General features: G+C 45.9%; 1 protein-coding gene and 1 long non-coding RNA gene across 11 annotated transcripts in view; one reads left to right on the top strand and one right to left on the bottom strand.

Moving 5' to 3' along the window:
• Positions 1-475: 475 nt before the first annotated feature.
• LOC120094668 (uncharacterized) lies at positions 476-5,300 on the bottom strand. Of its 2 annotated transcripts, none has more exons than XR_005489104.2 (4): positions 5,206-5,300; positions 1,464-1,693; positions 856-953; positions 476-599 (listed from the first exon to the last, which is right to left on the bottom strand). It is a non-coding gene; the product is annotated as an uncharacterized LOC120094668 (long non-coding RNA). The 2 variants fall into 2 exon arrangements; XR_010054965.1 differs by having other exon boundaries at positions 476-632; positions 5,206-5,284.
• Positions 5,301-5,322: 22 nt separating this feature from the next.
• Positions 5,323-20,175, top strand: part of Fam178b (family with sequence similarity 178, member B) — a 107,838-nt gene continuing 92,985 nt past the window's right edge. For 3 of the 9 annotated variants that reach the window (XM_063267588.1, XM_063267586.1, XM_063267587.1), the window contains exons 1-2: positions 5,324-5,607; positions 17,783-17,853. The gene's annotated coding sequence lies outside the window, so the exon portion shown is untranslated. Of the gene's footprint in view, positions 5,608-17,782; positions 17,854-20,175 lie in introns of all 9 variants that reach the window. The other 6 variants (XM_063267591.1, XM_063267592.1, NM_001122653.2 and 3 more) reach the window with 4 other exon arrangements.

Here is a 20,175-nt window from a genome sequence, read left to right as displayed (position 1 = left end):
CATCTTCAGACACACCAGAAGAGGGCATCCAATACCATTACAGATGGTTGCAAGCTACCACATGGTTGCTAGGAATTGAACTCAGAACCCGGAAGAGCAGTCAGTGCTCTTAACCACTGAGCCATCTCTCCAGCCCAGTTCTTCTTTTTATTATTTTATTTTTTATTAAGATGTATTAAAGAGTGGTGGTATCATCCTTTAATCTCGAGACTCAGGAGGCAGATGCCAGCAGATCTTGGTGAGTTTGAGGTCATCCTGGTCTATGGAGTGAGGTCCCAGTCAGCTAGGACTACACCGTGAGGCCTTGAATGGAGTTTTCTGCATGTGATATTCCCAAATGTATATGGCAGGCAATAATCAAAGCTAGCTTTCCTTTATGCCCTTCCCCTCCTCAGCCTTCCCAGCTTCTAGCAATTACTATCTGTCTTTGTTAGGGTATCATTGCTGTGAGCAGACACCAAGACCAAGGCAACTCTTATAAAGATAACATTTAATTGGGGCTGGCTTACAGGTTCAGAGGTTCATTTTTGTTAAGGCGGGAACATGGCAGCATCCAGGCAGGCATGGTGCAGGACGAGCTTAGAGGTCTACATCTTCATCTGAAGGCAAACAGAAGACTGGCTTCAAGGCAGCTAGGAAAAGGCCCACAGTGACACACCCACTCCCATAGGGCCACATCCACCCTCACAGGGCCACACCCACTCCCACAGGGCCACACCCACTCCCACAGGGCCACACCCACTCCCACAGGGCCACAACTCCAAATAGTGCCACTCCCTGGGCCAAGCATATTCAAACCATCACACTGTTCTACAGTTAGGGAAACTTATTCAGCTTCCACGTGTAAGAGGAAACCTGTGGTGCTGGTTGTTCACTCTGCGTCTGTCTCTTCTGTCACTTGACACAGTATCCTTCATGTCTCCACATTTTGCTGCAGATGATGAAGCAAGTGCCTAAAACACAGTGAATGTAAGCTAGTGGTAAATGTTGGCCTAGAGGTGTTCTATTCAATGTGCTCATGGTTTTATCCTTTCACAAAAATGGAATTCTGGGGCCAGGAAAATGGCCAAGAGCAGAAGGAGTTTGATACTTGGAACCCCCAGGGAAGGAGAGAACTGACTCCCACAGTCATGCCATAGTACACATGTGCCCACAGACTTTACACTGAATGAATGAATGAATGAATGAATGAATGAACGAACGAGAGGGGAGAGGAGAATCCTAGACATGAAAAAAAAAAAAAAAGCAAGCTGGAGAAGTTGCTCGGTGGTTAAGAGCACTGACTGCTCTTCCAGAGGTCCTGAGTTCAAATCCCAGCAACCACATGGTGATTCACAACCTTCTGTAATGAAATATGATGCCCTCTTCTGGTGTGTGTGAAGACAGCTACAGTGCACTTATATATAATAAATAAATAAATCTAAAACAAGAAAAAGAGAAAAAGAAAAAAAAGAAGCTGTTACCTTTGTGAATACGGACGTTGAAGGGTCGACTTGGAGGGAGCTGGGCCGTGAGGCAAGGCAGAGGTTGGGGGCGGGAGTGCAAAGAACACTTCTCATTATCTGTTTTGACTCTTTTGAGTTTGTGTTTAACTCTGTGACTGTGTTACTGTAATGGTTATTCCTTGTTGTCAACTTGACTATATCTGGAATGAACTATAATCCAGAATTGGAGGGCTCACCAGATCTTGAGGCTGGAAGACAAGTTTCTTAAATGAATCTTGGTATGGAGATGTTGAGGCATAGTGGCCATGAAAAGTTTAGACTCAGGCAAAGTAGTACACACCTTTAACCCCAGGACAGTAAGGCAAGGAGATCTCTGAGTTTAAGGTCAGCCTGGGACAAAGCAAGTCCCAGATCCACCTTTAATCTGGGACGCACCTTCTGCTGGAGACCTACATAAGGACATTGGAAGAGGGAAGATTCTCTCTTCTGCACCTGTTTGCATTTACTTGCCAGCACATCTGTTGGAACCCACTTCTGCAGAAGACCAGCAGAAACAACTAGTCTCATGGGTCTGAGCAACTACTAGATCCTTGAACTTCCCCTCCACAGCTGACCATCATTGGGTTAGTTGGACGACAGACGATAAGTCATCACCATAAATTCCCTCAATATAGACAAATAGTCCATGAGCTCTGTGACTCTTGAGAACCCTAAGACCTGTTCAGAAATTATGATATTCTTTTTCAGGGGAACTGTTTTGCTTTTTTTCTGATTCTTATGTGTTGTCTGTCTGTCTGTCCGTGGATCTGTGTCCTTAGTATGGTCAGAATCACCAAAGCTGAAATGGTGGGGTCAAAAGACTCTTCAGTTGATTGGAGAGATGGCTCGGCTCAGTGATTAAGAGCACTGACCGCTCTTCCAGAGGTCCTGAGTTCAAATCCCAGCAACCACATGGTGGCTCACAACCATCTGTAATGGGATCTGATGCTCTCGTCTGGTGTGTCTGAAGACAGTGTATTCACATACATAAAATTTAAATCTAACAACAACAACAAGGCTCTTCAGGTTCAGATCTGCTGCCTGTGATAGAACTCTGACCTCTAGTGGCCCTAGAGGCCCTGGACACCATTGGAAGATGCATGCTGGGCAATTTTTTAATTATAGTGGGGGTGAGGAGGTAGAGGCTGCTCAGGCCTGCTAGGCCGAAGCCTAAGACCCCTCTGGCAGCCTCAGGAGGACGAGACCCGAGGCTGACCCTCTCTGGTCTGCTGTTTGGAGCCAAAAGCCTTTCAGGTCAGAGTGAAATGTTTTATGCAGACACCACAAATCCAAACTGGGTCATCTGAAATTGCTGCCAGCATGGAGCCTGGCTACCACAGGGCTCAGTGGGGTTAGACTAAGACGCTTATTGAAAACATCTTTTATTTTATGGAATGGAGTCTAGCGTGACAGCTGGGCAGCTGAGTCAGCCCCTACCCCATTTTCAGGTGCCTCACTGAGTTTTCTGAGACCCACTCAGAACCTAGGGTTGTCAGTGGTAAGGATTGTGCAGGGCCGTGGGAGGGATTCGGGTGTGAGACAAAAGCCCACACCTTCCCCCCCCACATACCCCGAACACCCCCATTTCTACCATTGAGCTCCACTGGCAACTCAGAGGGACAGTCTAGACCCCAGGAAATCCTTTGATATCCAGATGTGGAGGAAAGCACCCCTCCCCTCCCCCCAGCACAGAGAGCAGGGGAACAGTTCAGGGAGGTTCTGGGAGGGCGGAGTGCTCAGCCTTGTTCTGTCTGGACAGTCTCTGCTTCAGCCTAGACTTTTAGCCCTAAAGCTACCTGTTTTACTGTGTTAAGAGAACAATTCGCAGTCGTGGGTGGTAGCTAACCTCCATAGCTCGCCATTTGGAACGCTGGGGAAGGAGACTTAGAGTGAGTTCAAGGCTATGTAGTGAGTTCAAGATCAGCCTAGGCAGAGGGAGGGATGGAGGTGGGGAAGAGGGGAAGGGGGAGGGGGAGGAGGAGGAGAGAAAGATTGATTCTGACTCAGTAGTCTCACCAAGCAGGTGTGGGCACACACACATGTGGTTCCCTAGAACACGATCAAAGGAAGTAGATCCTAAGAGGAGAATGGGTCATCAGCTGGCAGGTCAGCTGGAGAGGGCAGTCAAGTCTACAGGGTCTGAAGCAGTCTGGCTTACCAAACCACAGTTTCCACTCTTTCCAGGATCCCCTGGATGAATGCAAATATCCTAAAGACACAAAACTGGAACATGGGAAGTCCCTAAAATGAAAGGAATCCCCTGAGAGATTTGGGGAAAGACAGGTCAGTAGAAACAACAGCCCCAGGGTCCAGTTGGGCTCTCAGAAACCTACAGTGGCTCTGGGCCCCAGCAGGTGGCCCTACAGTCTGTTTCTTATCTGGAAACTGGTTACCTGCACCCTCTAGTAGGGCAGCAGGCAGCAAACGGACTCTGTCCACTGACTTGCTGGGCTTGGCTCTGTGGCTTTCTGTTAAACTTTCAAATGATGCTCATTAATAGAAACCCCCCTGTACTGGCTGGTTTTGTGTGTCAACTTGACACAAGCTGGAGTTACCACACAGAAAGAAGCCTCAGTTGAGGAAATACTGCTATGAGACCCAGCTGTAAGGCATTTTCTCAACTAGTGATCAAGAGGGGAGGACCCAGCCCACTGTGGGTGGTGCCATCCCTGGGCTGGTGGTCTTGGGTTCTATAAGAAAGCAAGCTGAGCAAACCAGAGCAAGCAAGCCAGTAAGTAACATCCCTCCATGGCCTCTGCATCAGCTCCTGCTTCCTGACCTGCTTGAGTTCCAGTCCTGACTTCCTTTGGTGATGAACAGCAAGGTGGAAGTGTAAGCTGAATAAACCCTTTCCTCCCCAACTTGCTTCTTGGTCATGATGTTTGTGCAGGAATAGGAAACTTGACTAAGACACTGCCTAAACATTTAAGATAGCCTGTGCTTTCCAAAGGAAAGTAAGGAGCCCAGAGAGGACTGGCTGATTCCTTGAGTAAACCCAGCCCTCATGAGGCTAAGGCAAGAGGAGATTGGCTATTTTAATTGGAGTTTGAGGTCAGCCTGTGGTGCACAGTGACTACCTGTCTCAAAATCAATTAATGAAATTAAAAGTAAAAATGCTTGAATTAACCAGACCACTATAAGAAATAAAGGTCAAAGAGGAAGACTCCCCCAGCACTCTAGGGCAGCTGTAATCCTGCCCATACCGTCCTGGCCACCAAAGAAGGGCTCCCTCGGGAGACAGGTTTTGCTAAAATCTCAGAGACAGGCTGGCAAAACTCAGCTCCACTGCCCTCCTTCCTGGAGAACAGGGCTGGCAGATCATTAATTAGCTACAAGTAATGCCTAATTAAGTAGCGGTTCCTAAGAGTGTAGGGCACGAATTTTTCACTGAAGACAGATCTGGCTGAGGTTATACCGAAATAACACATGTAAATGGCCTCGCTCAATGTTAGATGCTGGGACAGGGCTCAACCAGTGTTAGCTCACTGTCAATCCTGGAGGGTCGACATCCCTTAAGCCTCCTCTCATTCACACTTGCATGTCCACACTGATGTCCACACCCAGAACAGATCGGTTCTCAAAGCAGAAACATGGCCAATGCTAACCGCTGAAGGGCGTCGAGCTACGCACAACTGCAGCAGTGGCCTCGACTTTTGGAAAAGTGAGATCATTTGGCCGCTGAATGCTAGCTGTGCGTTCCAAAGAGTTCAAATCTCCGCACCTTCCCTCCTCTCTTGGGCCACAAGCCCAAGCTATCCTTGCCGAAAAACCGGAAGTCTGGCTGAACTTCCGAAGCCGAGGGGCACCACGTGACCTGCGTGCACGTGGAGGTTTGCCACGTGATTGGGGGTGGGCACGTGAGAGGCTGACGCCTGTCGCAACGGTCGGTCGTGGCAGGCACAGTGGCCTCCACAGAAGGTCCCTCCTCTCCCCCGCCCCTGCTGACCTGGTGCCTCCCTCCACCGTGGTATCCTGCTCCAGTTTCTTGAGCCCCATCTTCTGAGGCTGCCTTGGGGCCTCTTTCCTGCTCCACAGCTTCCTGTTCCTGCTCTTCAGGTTCTTAAATCCGGGCCTCCTGGAAGTAGGCCTCCATCACAGCTCGAGAGGTAGCTTCATTTTACTGGTGAGTTCCTCGGGGAATACGATTTTACTCACCCAGGGCTCGTGTCTGTCATTAGCCTGGGCCTGGGGGGCCGCTCTAGCACAGTCGCCTGGGTCCCTTTTTAGTTTTCCTGGGTTAACTCAGAGTTAGCCCTTACTAGTAGGCTAAACCCCCATGCTCTCAGGTTAGCCCACAACCCTGTTCTACGGAAGGTGCTGCTGTATGCCAAGGCCTGGTGCGATGGTTTCTGTTTGGAGTGGTGTGGCCTGTTGTGTTTTGTTTCTTAATATTTCCCAGGGCATAAAAATGAGTTGTCTTTCTGGAAACATTGGTTTACATTCCCAGGCCCTGCTTGGTTTGATGGATATAAGAGTTTACAACGCTGGGGTCTGCTTAATTTTTTTTTTTTTTTGAGGATGACACTCCTATCTTAAAGCCTTTCAGCTTGTGAGCTGAGTCCTCCCTGACCAGAGCCACTGCCCTTGCTAGCATTCCTAGCCAGTAAATATTTGTTTAAAAGAAGACATAAAACATAATGTCGGGAGGAAGGCATGTCGCTGCAGCAATATTCGGGAACTTAAGGCAGATGTGATTTTTCCACGTTCATCTTGACTGTTTTGACATCGATGCTCAAAGCGCTTTGGATTTTCTATGTTCAGTGTAGAAAATAGTATATTCCTATTTTTGGATTATCTGTTCTTATTTTCTTCTCCATAAAGCCAGGAGAATAAGAAAGACAAAAGGGTGGGTGGTCACGTGTTGAAATCACACCTTGAGCCCGAGATGGAGAGTGGAGAGAGCTTTGGTTGTCCGTGATTTGGGGGAAGCAATAACTCAGGAGGGAGTGCTTGCTGGGCATGGTCTCACACCAACCAGGGGGCCTGAGGTCACCCGTGAGTGAAGCAGAGGGTCTGGGTTCTAGCTGGCTGAATAATGAGGGATTTAGGAAGGAAAAGAAAAAAGTAGAGGTTGGGTCTTAATTCTGCCTCTCTGACCATAGGAAGCCTTTGTCTCCTCCTGTGTTCTACCCTGGACACCTAACAGCTCACCTCTTTCTAATTCTAAGATGTGTGTTTATTCACATGGAGACAGCTCTGAACTTGGGTCCGATAATTGCTAGGATAGGGTCTCTTTCCTTTGCTGTCTTGAGTCTTAGAGAGCTCAAAAGTCACCGGTGTCCTTGAAATCATTAGCGTCTCTGTCAACTGCTTTGTTGATGGAGTGATTTCAGGTTTCAGATTTTGAGAGATTGATTTGGAAAAAGAGTGAGCTGCTGTCAGACTGGATTCCGAAATCCTTGGACTGACTTCTTTGAAAATCTTTATGTAGTCAAGAAATGTGAGCCCAGGATGTATATAAGCGTGTATAGAGTGTGTGTGTCTGTGTGTGTGTGTGTGTCTGTGTGTGTGTGTGTGTATGTGTGTGTGTGTGAGTGTGTGTATGTATGTTATGTTCTTTTGTGGATAGACAAATGCCTTGGAGTGAAAGGCATTTAAAGCAGCCAGATTTAGTTGCCCAGCAAGCAGCAGGTCCTGCCCTTGGGTCCCAAACGTCTGCTGCTATAGCTGCTTTATGAGTTACTAGTACTCTGAACTCACTTGGAGATGGTCTTTCCCTCCCACCCCACCCTTTCGTGTGTGTGTGTGGGGGGGGTACGTCAGGGAGTATGTACATATACTCGAGGGCACCTAAAGCCAGAAGAGGGTGGAGGACCCCTTGAACCTAGAGTTACAAGCAGTTGTGAGCTGTCTGATATGGATGCTAGGAGTGGAACACAGGTCCTCTGAGGAGCAGTCCGAACTCTACTACTGCACCACCTCTCCAGCCCTATTTCTTTTGTTTCTAAGTTAGCTTGCCAGATGAGCCTTGGGGATTCAGTCTACTTACCATAGTCTAAACCGGCTTAGCGACTGTGCTCCCGGTGAGGTTCTCTAATTAAGCTGCAGGATGTTAGAGTTGCCAGTCAGGACCACAGGTTGTCTGTCAGGTTGTCTGTTTAAACAGATGGACAGGTACTGAGCCTGTAGGGCTGAGTAAGAATCTCCTGGCGACCCAAGGCCGAGGATCATCCTGGCCTCTGTCCTTGTGAGAGAAGACACAGGCTAGACCCCAGGGAAGCCTTGTGTTCTGTGGATTTGACTCCTGCTGTGCCCAGTCTTGGATGATATTTTAGCTCCTTCTAAAATTAGGTTCTTCAGCATGCAAAACATTGCAGCTAACATTGCAGTGGTATGTATGGCCGTTGCCTTTCTCACCTCTGGACAGCACACTCCCAGCTCTCAGACAGAGTCACACCTACTACCACCCCCAAGCCAGGTGGCTGGCTTTGCCTTTTCATCTCCTTCTGCTTTGTTTTGTTTAAACAGGGTCTTTTTTTATATAGCCCTGGCTGTCCTAGAACTCGATGTAGGCCAGGCTGGCCTCAGATTCACAGAGATCCGTCTGCCTCTGCCTCTGAATACTGGGTTAAGATGTGGGCACCAGGGCCAGCTTTGTGTTTTCTTCATCTTTGAGAGTGACTTTGGGGTGCCATTTTAATTTTATTTTGCTTTACTGTTATTTATTTTGTATGTGTATGTATATTTGTGGGCACACCAATATACATGTGGAGGTCACATATATTGTACCATAAGGTGTATGTGGAGGCCAGAGAACAAAGTTCAGGAGCCAGTTCTCTCCTTCCAAAGGTAGATATCCTCCGATCCAACTGAACTCATGCTTGGCAGCAAGCATCCTTACCTCCTGAGCCATGTTGCCAGCCCTGGGGAGGTTTTACTTGTAGATTTCACTTGATCTTCTGTTTTTGAGTTTGATTCATTCGAAGTACTAAAAGTTATTTTTAAAAAGTAAACAAAACTAGTTGTCGAGCACCGAAATGAAAATCTTTCCCGGCAAAGATCATCAGTGGATGCTGAAACTGGGGAGAGAAAGTACGGCAGGAAATGAGATGTTTATGTTGCCTCAGGGCATCTTCCTGGAAGGGACTGATAGTTAGAAGAAGAAAACTGGGTGGCAGCACAGAAACGAAGTGGGTCCATGCTAGCAACAGCTGTACTAGGATAAACAGGCACTGCGTGTGTGCCTTCTGATGAGGGGCACAGAGGGCTGCCCAAGGCATACAGCCTGAGTCTCATCCCCACACAGCCTCCACACAGACCCTGACTGGTAACCTACATCCAGGATGACTCACCAGAACTCACAGTATGAAAATCAGTATTGAGTAAGGTGTGATGGCGACCCCCCCCAACCCCCATCCCAACACTCAGGAGGCTTCAACAGGAAGAAGTCATGGAGGCAAAGTCTGTCCTTTTGTTTTTCCAGACATGGTTTCTCTGTGTAGCCCTGGCTGTCCTGGGACTCACTCTATAGATGAGGCTAGCCTCACATTCAGAGATCAACCTGCCTCCACTTCCCAGGTGCTAGGATTAAAGACCTGTACCTCCACTCCTGGCTGGCAAAGTCTATTTTAGCAAAAGTAGAAGCCATGTGTAGATGTGTGGAGAGTAAAGAAAGTACTGAGAGAGCGTGTACAAAAATGGGCACATTTTGGGAATTTTGATAACTGGCTAAATCTTTCTACTCTATGGAAATTGAGTCAAGTCTGGAATTTTTTCCAAGTAGAAAATAGATCAAGGGCAGGGTGGTGGTAGTACATTCCTTTCATCCCCGCACTTGAGAAGCACCTACCTACTCAGGTGGCTGGATCTCTGAGTTTGAGGCCAGCCTGGTCTACAGAATGAGTTCCGGGATAGCCAGGGCTACATGAAGAAACTCTGTCTTGAAAAACCAAAATGGAAGGAAGGAAGGAAGGAAGGAAGGAAGGAAGGAAGGAAGGAAGGAAGGAAAAAAGTTATACATGTAAGATGAGAACATTTCACAGGTGCCTTTTATGGTATGATAACATCAGTTTCTCATATGATCTAGTGAATTTGGGACAGAAATAAGTTCTTGCATTCCTAAAGAGACAGTTTGAGACTCTCAGCAGTAGAGAGGGGCTTTCAGTGCTCTGGAGGAAGGGCACTGCAGTGGATCAGTGAGCTGTGAGGTATTCCTGTGATAAAATGCCATGTGGCAAAGACAAGTGGGTTAGCACCTCATGTGGCAACATGGTTGAGTCCCACATATGATGCTGGGTAAAATGCAGTCAGGCACAAAGAAGATAAAATATATGTTGAAGCTGTGTGTGGTGGCACATGCCCAGAGAAGGCAGAGGCAGGCAAATCTCTGAATTGGAGGCCAGCCTGGTCTACAGAGTGAGTTCTAGGACAGACAAGGCTATACAGAGAAATGCTGTCTCAAAAAATTAATTATGTATATAATATATATTAAGTAAATACAAAGAAAAGAAAAACATATGGTTATAAATTCGCGTTGAGTTCCAGAATAGGCAAAATAATTGTCACTGTTCAAGCTAAGGTGTGTTTCCTCAGTGAGGGATTATTGACTAAGAACAAGAAGTCTTTCTAGGGTATAAAATGTTGGATATTTGGGGCTGGTGAGTTGGCACACTGGGTAAAGGTGCTTGCCAGCACAGATGCCCTGTTGGAATTGCAATGGCTATTTCTGTTGTCAGCATTCCTACGCCTGGAATTAACTAAAACCCAAGCACTGTATACACTTGTGAGGGTTTTTTTTCCTTAGTTAAATGGTTTAAAGTGTGAAAACCCATTTTTTAATATGGACCTTTTGATGTAGAAAGATCTGCCTTTAACCCGGGCCACACCTTCTGTGGGCAGCTGTATAAAGGACACTCTCAGCAGATGTTACTCCACCCCTCTCTGCTTTTGACTGAGAATTAATTCCTCACTGTCCTTTATCTTTGAAGGAGATGCCAGGCGAGACAATGTTGGTGTCCCTCAGGACCCATCAGTAGTGTACAACCAAATTAAGCAGGCCACCAGAGGAGAGCCAGAAAGTATGATCCATGAGGAGTGTGTATACTACTAAAAGGGTGATGAGTTTGCTAATTCATTCAAGCAGAAGTCTGGGAATATGTGTGGGAATGGATTCTAAGGGTGTGGGATAATGGTGGAAGGAATAAAACTGGATCAGGCTGAGTTTATTGATATGGGTACTCTGAGTGAAGATTCTAGGTTTAAAATAGAAGCTTGTTCAGTTTTTTAAATTTTTTTTTAAGATTTATTTATTTAATGTATGTGAGTACACTGTCACTGTCATCAGACACACCAGAAGAGGGCACCAGATCCCATTACAGGTGGTTGTAAGCCACCATGAGGTTGCTGGGAATTGAACTCAGGACCTCTGGAAGAGCAGTCAGTGTTCTTAACCACTGAGCCATCTCTCCAGCCCCTTAAATTTTTTTTAAGATTTATTTATTTAGGGGTTGGGGATTTAGCTCAGTGGTAAAAAAAAAAAGATTTATTTATTTATGTATGTGAGTAGACTATAGCTCACCACACACCAGAAGAGGGATGTGTTTGCTGGGACTTGAACTCAGGGCTTCTGGAAGAGTAGTCAGTGCTCTTCGCGGAGCCATCTCTCCAGCCAGATCCATAATGTTTAATGAAATAGATATACTTAGAAGTTGGCAGAATTCACACATTGGTTCCCTGACTTGAAGAGAGGGCTACTATGGTTGGAAAGGCTAAATGGAAGCCTTTTGAGTTGCCTCTGCCAAAGAAAACTGAAATAAAACCTTAGAAGAAATATCTCTACGTACCCCAGACCATTGGCTCCTATTGAATCCCTGGAGGAATTGCAGAAATTCGTGCCGCCGTCAAGGACCTGAAAGATGCATGAGTGGTGGTCCCTACCACTTTTCCCTTAACTCTCCTCTCTAGCCAGGGCCGAAGACTGATGGATTGTGGAGAATCCAGTTGACTGTCAAAAACTTAGTCAAATAGCAACTCTGATTACAGCTACTGTACCAGATATGGTGTCCTTATTCAGCAGAGTAACACCTTTTTAAGTAATTGGTATGCAGCTATTGGCCTATCCAAACACCTTTTTCTTGGAACCTGTCCATAAGGACCACCTGAAGTAATTTGCTTTCAGTTGGCAAGGCCAGCAGTATACCTTTACAGTTTTGCTTCAAAGATGTATTAACTCTCCTGCTATGTGACATAACTTAGAAGGGATCTTGATTGCCTCTCTCTTCTACAAAATATCAACATTGGTACATTATATTGATGACATCATGCTGATTTGACCAAGTGAGCCCTAATGGCCACCACTTTGGACTCATTGGTAACCCATATGGGTTATCAGAGGATGGGAAATAAATCCAACCAAAATGCAAGGAACATCCACTTCAGTGAAATTCTTAGGAGTCCAGTGGTGTGGGACATGCAAAAATATTCCTTCTAAGGTTACTGTACCTGGCCGCTCCCACCACCAAGAAAGAAGCACAATGTTTAGTGGGTCTATTTAGATTCAGGAGACAGCACATTCCTCATTTGGGTATGTTACTCAGGCCCATTTACCAAGTGATTCGGAAAGCTGCTAGCTTTGTGTGGGCCCTGGAACAGGAGAAGGCTTTTCAGCAGGTCCAGGCTGCTGTGCAGGCTGCTCTACCCGTGGACCATGTGATCCAGCAGACCCGATGGTACTTGAGGTGTCGGTGGCAGATGGAGATGCTGTTTGGAGCCTCTGGAGGCCCCTGTAGGTGAATCACAGAAGAGACCTTTGGGATTTTGGAGCAAAGCTCTACCATCATCTGCAGACAACTATTCTCCCCTTGACAAACAGCTCTTGGCCTACTGTTGGGCCTTAGTGAAAACTGAACATTTGACAATGGGCCACGAAATTACCATACAGTCTGAGCTGCTCACTATGAGCTGGGTATTATCTGACTCCCAAAGTCACTAAGTAGGACATGCGCAGCAGTAGTCTGTTGTCAGACTGAAGTGGTATATATACATGATCGAACCGAGCAGGTCCTGAAGGCACAGGCAAGTTACATAAAGATGTTTCCTGTGGTTTCTACTTTTGCTACAATGCAGACTGCTACCAAACATGTACCTATTGCCTCATGGGACCTGACATATGATTGGTTGACTTAGAAAGAGACGACTTAGACCTGGTTAACTGATGGTTCTATACATTATATAGAAAGCACCCAGAAGTGGACAGCTGCAGCATTACAACCCCTTTCTGGGGCAACCTTGAAAGACCCTGATAAAGGGAGATCTTCACAGATAATAGAACTTAAGGTAATGCACATGATCATACATTTTGTTTGGAAAGAAAAATGGCCAGATGTGCAAAAATTCACTGAACCAGTGGACTGGCTGGATGGTCAATGTCTTGGAAAAATCACAATTGAATAATTGATGAGAAACACATCTGAGGAAGAAGCATGTGACTAGATTGTCAAGTGGGCAGAGGATATGAAGATACATGGGATGTATCCCATATAAATGCTCATCAAAAGATGACTTCAGTAATCAAGTAGATAGGACAGCCCATTCTGTGGACAGTTAACCTCTTTCCTGGGCCATCCCTGTCATTACCTCATGAGCCTATGAACGCAGTGGCCACAGTAGCAGAGAGAGGTTATACGTGGGCTAGACAACATGAACTTCCAGTCAGCAAGGCTGATCTGACTACAGCTGCTGCTGAGTGCCAGATCTGCCAGCAGCAGAGACCAACACTGAGCCCCAGGTTTGGCACTATTCTCCAGGGGTGACCAACCAGCAACCTGGTGGCAGGTTGACTACATTAGACCACTTCCTTCATGGAAAGGATAACACTTTGTCCTTACTGGAATAGATACTTGTTTTGGTAATGGATTTGCCTTTCCTGAACATAATATTTCTGCCAAAACCATTATCCATGGACTTAGAGAATGCCTCATCCACCATCTTGGCATTCCACATTGTATTCTAGGGCATTGCTTCTGCCCTAGAAACTCACTTTACAATCAGAAGTGTGAGAGTAGACCTAACGATCATGGCTTCCACTGGTCTTACCATGTCCCACTGTCTGAATCAGCTGGCGTGACAGGAAGATGGAATGGCCTTTTGAAGACAGTTACAGGTCTAATAAGGTGGCGGCATCCTGGAAGGGAGGTAGGGCAGGGTTCTCGAGAAGTCAGTATATGCTTTTAGTCGTTGTTCATATATCAGATATGTGGTGCAGTTTCTCATGTAGCCAGGAACCAAGGGGTGGAAAAGGAAATAGTACCACTCACAATCACCCTAGAGACCCACTAGGAAAAATCTTGTTTCCTTTTTCTGTGACCTTAAGTTCTGCTGGCCTAGTAGTTTTGGTCCCAGAGTACGGAGTGCTCCTGTCAGGAGCCATAACAAGCATTCTGTTTGTCACTGTGAACTTGTTTGGTTTTTTGACAGGGTTTCTCTTTGTAGCCTTTGTTGTCCCTAAACTCAGAGAGCAGCCTGTCTCTGCTTTCCAAGTGCTGGGATTAAAGGTGTAAATCCCAACCTCCCCCACCACCACCACTTTGAACTTTTGATGCCCTTAAACCAATGGGCTAAGAGGAATTATGGGGTTAGGAGAGATGATTGATGAAGATCGCCAAGGGGAAACTGGATTGCTTCTCTACATGTAGGTAAGAGATTGTCTAGAGTGCAGGAGGTCTTTCAGGGTGTCTCTTGGTGCTTCCAGGGTCCAAGAGGAAAGTCCATGGGGAACTATGACAGCCTAATCCAGGCCGCATGACAAAGGGCACAGACACTTCATGGTCATGGATGAAGGTGTGGTTTACTCCTCTAGGAAAAGGGTCAAGACCTGCTGAGGTGCTTAGTGGGGGTGAAGGATAAGGGGGTGAGGTATAAACTGGGTAGTAGAGGAAGTATAAATACCAGTTAAGATCACGTGACAAGTAGAATGAAGATTATAGTTAACGTGAGTATTTCTGTTATATTTTGTCAAGAATGTGATCTAACTACTGGGTTCTTGAACCTTCTGTTGATAAAGACAACCAGTGGTGGATTAGCTGGAGCATAGCCTGTGAGGGAGGCATTCTAACAAATCCCCTTGATCTACATATTCATTCTATAAGTTTTGTTCCTCTAGAGAACCCTAAGTAAAGCAGCTACCTGGAGCCTATATGGTAGAAGGAAAGACTCCTGCAAGGTGTCATCTCACTTCACATGTGTGCCATCGTACGCACACATGCACACACACACACACACACACAGTAATATTTTAATTAAGAGTGTCTTTGTTCTATTGGCACTTGTGTACACTTGTCTGTGTGTATGTTGTACAGTAATAACTGCGTCTGCATCTGTGTTCTGTGTCTAGTGCGTTCCACATTGGGGAACAACGGCCCCTAGCTTTCTGCGAATCCTTACTGAGCCAGGCCCTAGGCTGGGCACAGAGACTCTTCCTCTGTGTGCCGAGTGACTCAGGCTCATCAATGTGCTTGAGACACACAAGCCTTTTTGTGAGGTTGAAGAGGGGCTGGGTGTCACGTCATTTTTTTCAGTCAGTGGTGACACATTTTCTCCTCTGATCCACATTTGGGATTACCCCCATTCTTAACCCCTACCCCCAGCCCGCCACCAGTTCCGGGGGGTGGAGCACTGCTGACTTGTAGAACCGCTGGGTGATCTTGAGGAGCAGCCGAAATGGGAACAGCAAAACCGGAGTGGACTGAACAAAGGCTGGTATTATGTCTCCTAAACTTAGCAGAGGGCTCTGCATTGTCAGGATGACACAGACAGCACTTGTGCTCAGAAAAGAAACGGATCTAAAAAGAAGAAAATCCCCCCCCACTCCCGCACACGGCCTGACCACATGGAATTCCTCTCATCCCTCCATCAGCCATTCCTTTTGTGTTTGATTTATCATCTCAGTAGCTGCTCACTGTCTTCAGCAGATGTTGCAGACTTGCTTGCTACTTTAAAATCCTCAGATAAAATAAACTGTCTTTTTAAAGAGAAGTTTTATGACTTCTGTCCCACACTTGGAAGACCTCAAGAGGCATGACTACTCCCAAGGAGCTTCCAGGGGCTTTGTCTCTCCCTCTTGTCTCTCTGTCAGCAGTACGACAGACACCGGCCACTTTCAGAATAAATATTTTTATGTGTATGGGTGTTGCCTACATTCATGTCAATGTACCACATGTGTGAGTGCTTGTGGAGGCCAGAAGAGGATGTTGGAACCCCTGCAACCGTACTTAGAGGCAGTCATTTGCTACCATGTTCACCCCAGTCCTCTGTGCTCATAATCACTGAGCCATCTCCAGCCCTGATGTGAGTAACTTTGTTTGATATGTCTCTCCATCATTGTCCTCTTTTGTCTTTTCTAGAGTCCAGCTTGAGCAGCAACAATGACTTTTTGCTTTCTTCTCCCTCCTCCTCTCTCCTCTCTTACTTCTTTCTTCCTCCTCACTGTGTTGCCAAGGACCACCCCAAACTCCTGGATTCAAGGGACCTTCCTGCCTCAGACTGTCCAGTAGCCAGGCAGATACCACTGTACTGCACAAGGCTGCTCCCGTTCTTTCCTGCAGCTTTACTGAGCTGTGTGTGGTTCCTGAAGCACACTCCACCTGCTCGGGGGATGGGAGCACAGTGGAATTGTGCTGCTTCTCCACTGTTGTCAGACATTGTCATCGCTGCCAAAAAAGGAGTATGCATGCCTTTGCTGCCACACCCAGCGTCCCTCCTTTCTCCAGCTAGACACAGTTACTGACCTACTTCCTATTCTGAGGACTGGCCTTTGGTGGACATGTCATTCATGCAATCTGTACTCGTTTGTGAATGGGTGCTTTCATAAGTTCATCTGTGTGGTAGCATTTGCCTGGATTCCATTCCTTTCTAATTAATGAACAATATTTCATTATGTCACTAATAGCATTTTTATCCATTCAACCACTGGTGAGCATTTGCGGTTTCTGCTTTTAGCTGTTATGAATAATGCTGTCCTAGATGTCTATATACAAGGCCTTGTATGGTTCGTTGGTGGACAATGCCCCCTTCGTGTGTTTTTCAGGATTATGTATATCCAGCTGATATAAGGTGGAGGTGTATGTTAGACCCAGCTTTAGTACTGCTCAGATCCCACACTTTCCTTCAGAATTTTAAACTGTGTGTGCAGTGTTCCTTTCCTGTAGCTGTGCTAAAGCTCCACAAGCAATGCTCTGCCACTCTGTGTGGGCCTCTGCTACGCTGAGCAATGCTCTACCACACAACAGAACCACACTCTGGGTTGTAGTAGTGTTACATAAAACCCACCTATCATTGCCTGTTTTTTTCCTTCAATTCTGTCAGCTTCCTTTATATATTCTAGAGCTCTGTTTTTAGGTAACTATAGTTAATATTTATAGTTGTTACAGATCCTTAATTTTAGCTGGCAAAACTTGTGTGTCCTCGTCGTGCACAATCTGTCACTTTGAAGGACTACATTATGCAATGGCTAAGTGTGATAAGGAGTGTAAGCATTGGTTTACACACTCCTAGGTGGCTGTAGTTATTAATTTGGCTCAGACTTGAGTTATCTGATGGAACCCAACTGGAGATTGTCTCCATCAGATTGGCCTGTGGGCATGTCTGTGGGCTGGGGGTAGGGGTGGGGTTCTGAGATGCCTAAGAAAGCTAGGTGAGCAGAAGCTCCAGAACAAGCCAGCAAGCAGTGTCTCTGTATGATTTCCGCTTCAGTTCCTGCCCTGATTCCTTAATGGTGGATTGGGACTTGGAAGTAGACATTGAAATAAATCCTTTCCTCCTCAAGTTGCTTTTGGTCACCATGCAAGCAGGTTGGCTTTTGTTTGGTTGTTTGGTTTGCTTGGTTTGGTTTTAATCAACAAGCTACAGTCATCTGAGAAGAGGGAGTCTCTTCTGCCTCCATAAGACTGAACTGTAGGCCAGCCTGTAGGTTATTTTCTTGGTCTGTGTCCTCTGCACCGTGCCCTCCCTCTAGACTCCTGCCCTACTTGATTCCATTTGACATGAACAGTGAAGGGCTGGTGGAAGCCAAATAAACCCCCCCCCCCAAGTTGCTGTTGGTCATGGTGTTTACCATGATTATAGCAAAGAAACTAAAACACATACTTACATTTCCTAGTGAGAACACAGACCATGCTGGCTTTGAACCCAGAGATCCATCTGCTTCTGCCTCCCTAGTGCTGAGTTCAAAGGCATGTACCACCATCACCTGGCTGAGAAAGCTTGTCTATTTTCAGCAATTTTAAAGACTGCTATATACATTGTTATTATCTATAGTCATTGACATATCATCTATTTCTTTTTATATTTTTCTGTATATATAGTGTTTGTGAGGACCTCGGAGTCAGAGGCAGCTTTTGGGAGTCGGTTCTGTCTTGTGGGAGTTTGAACTCAGGTCAGTCAGAAATGGCAGTAAGCACTCTTCTTGCAGATCCCTGGCCCCTCTAATAGATTTCTTAAGAGTACTCATTGTAACTGGAACTCTGTGTCCTTCTGACCAGCATCCCTGCTACAGTTTCTTGATGACAGGCTCTGATACTGCCCATGACTCTGAAACTGCACGTGATGTCTGTTTTGTCTCCCATACTAAATTTAGACGTCAAGTGCATCCTGTCTGATGCCAGTAGAGCTCTCATCCAGTTACTATTTGTACAGAATATCTTTTCCCACCCTTAACTTTTCAACCTCTTTTTGCCTTTGGATTGCAGGGTTTTTAAATTTATTTTGGCAATACTAGGGATTGAATCTAGGATGTGAGACGCACTAGGCAAGTGATCTACCATAGGCTGATTCTCAGTCTTGACCATGGTTAGTGAGTCGACTTTGCTAGGGTCTCCCTTTTGTTTGAGAGGCAAAACATCCATACACATAAAATAAATCTAGAATTTATTTACTTATTTATTACTCATCCATTCTCATGAATGTGGAGCTGAGGATGAGGCCCCAGGAGTGAGGACAGGACTGTTTGCCTCAGTGCAAGAGGGCCTGTTGTATAAGACATCTTTCATGCTGTGGTAAAGACCATGGCGGCCAGTAGAAGGAAGGAAGCACTTACTTGGAGCTTAGGATTGCAGAGGGTTTGACCATGATGGTGGAGTGGAGGTGACAGGTGGAAGGAAAAGCAGCCAAGAACTCACATCCTGAAACAGGATCAGGGAACAGAACTAACGCAAAAGGGTCAGAGTCTTTTGAAACCTCAAAGCCTGCCTCAGTAACACACTTCCTTCAGCAAGGCCTCACCTTCTGATCCTTCTTAAAGAGCTGCCAACTGAGGGCCAAGCATTCACATGCCTGAGACTCATGGAAACATTGGGCCACCAACCTAGGTTCAACCCCCAGTCTAACATACTCTTTATATACACAAAACATGGTAACACTTGCCTGTAACCTCAACGTGTAAGAGATGGAGAGAGGAGGCTCAGAAGAGTCAGACCATCCTTGGCTACATAGAGAGTGTGAGGCAGCCTAGGCTAGAGGCCTTAAATTCAAACACACAAAACCCTTGTACACCAATACAGATATAGTCTTCCTTTATGTTGATATTATTATATAAATAACAGCTTTTAAGTCAGTCAGGAGAGAAGGAGTTATCGCACACTGCTTACACTCATCTGCATACTGGTGTGCCATTTAACACCTTTCCCTTAGTTTTTTATATGTATGAGTATCTGGCGTTCATGTGTGTCACTGCATACAGACATGCAGTACCTACAGAGGTTATAGGAGAGCATTGGATCTCCTGGAACTAGAGTTAGAGATGGTATGTGACACCACGTAGGTGCTGAGAACTGAACCTGGGTCCGGAAGAGCAGCCAGTGCTCTTAACCAGTAAGCCATCTCTCCAGCCCTGATACCCCATTCTTTTGTTTGTTTCACTTTAGATATAGCGCTCTCTCTCTCTCTCTTTTAATTTAAAACAATTTTCAGACAATAATTTTAATCATGTTTTCTCCTCCTGAGTTTCTATTCTTTCTCTTAATAAACCATACAAACAAAAGAAAAAAACCCAGGAAACACACACACAACCACAAAAATGGAAATCAGAATAAACAAAATACCAATAAGACAAAAATATCCAAACAAAGCAAAGTGAGACAGAAGGCCCGCAGTTCTGCTGAGCTTGTTTTATGTCTCCCGACTCCTGACTGCTCCTGGCATGAGGTCACCCTAAGGTGTGGCTGCTGTACCCAGTGAGACTCCATTGGAGAAACTGACTTTCCCTTTGCCCATACTTTGAGCTTGGTATATTTGCTAAGACAAGTTTGCTGGCAGCTTATTTTCTTCCCTGCGTTTTTCCAGGTTTCACTGTCTCTGACTTTGTTTGAAAATAATTTCATTCGCTATAGAGTTTTCATTTCTGTTTTTATTCTTTTTGAGCTCCAGAGTTCTGCTTGGCTCTTTTTCTCCTACCTCTCTGCTGACACACAGCTTGGTGGTGTATCATTCTCTTGATTTCTTGTCATGGTCACTCCTTGAACATACTCCAGACTGTTGGTTACATTTGGTCTAAAAGGTCCACTGTCCGGGCTTCCTCGGGAACTGTGTCTGTCTGTTGCCTCCCACCTTTCCTATGAACGGATCATAATGTTGGGATTTGTTCTACTTTTTGCATCCTTTTAATTTTATGTAGAAAATTGACACAATGTGCTTGTCTTGTTAGAGGCAGGAGAAGCTCTGTGCGGCCAACTGGTCTACCTAGCAAGTTCCAGCATAACCA

The sequence above is a fragment of the Rattus norvegicus genome, chromosome 9 (assembly GCF_036323735.1).
Source record: "Rattus norvegicus strain BN/NHsdMcwi chromosome 9, GRCr8, whole genome shotgun sequence".
In the NCBI taxonomy this organism is placed as follows: domain Eukaryota; kingdom Metazoa; phylum Chordata; class Mammalia; order Rodentia; family Muridae; genus Rattus; species Rattus norvegicus.
The sequence above is the reverse complement of the archived record's forward strand: the minus strand, read 5'-3'. Positions and strand labels throughout refer to the sequence as shown.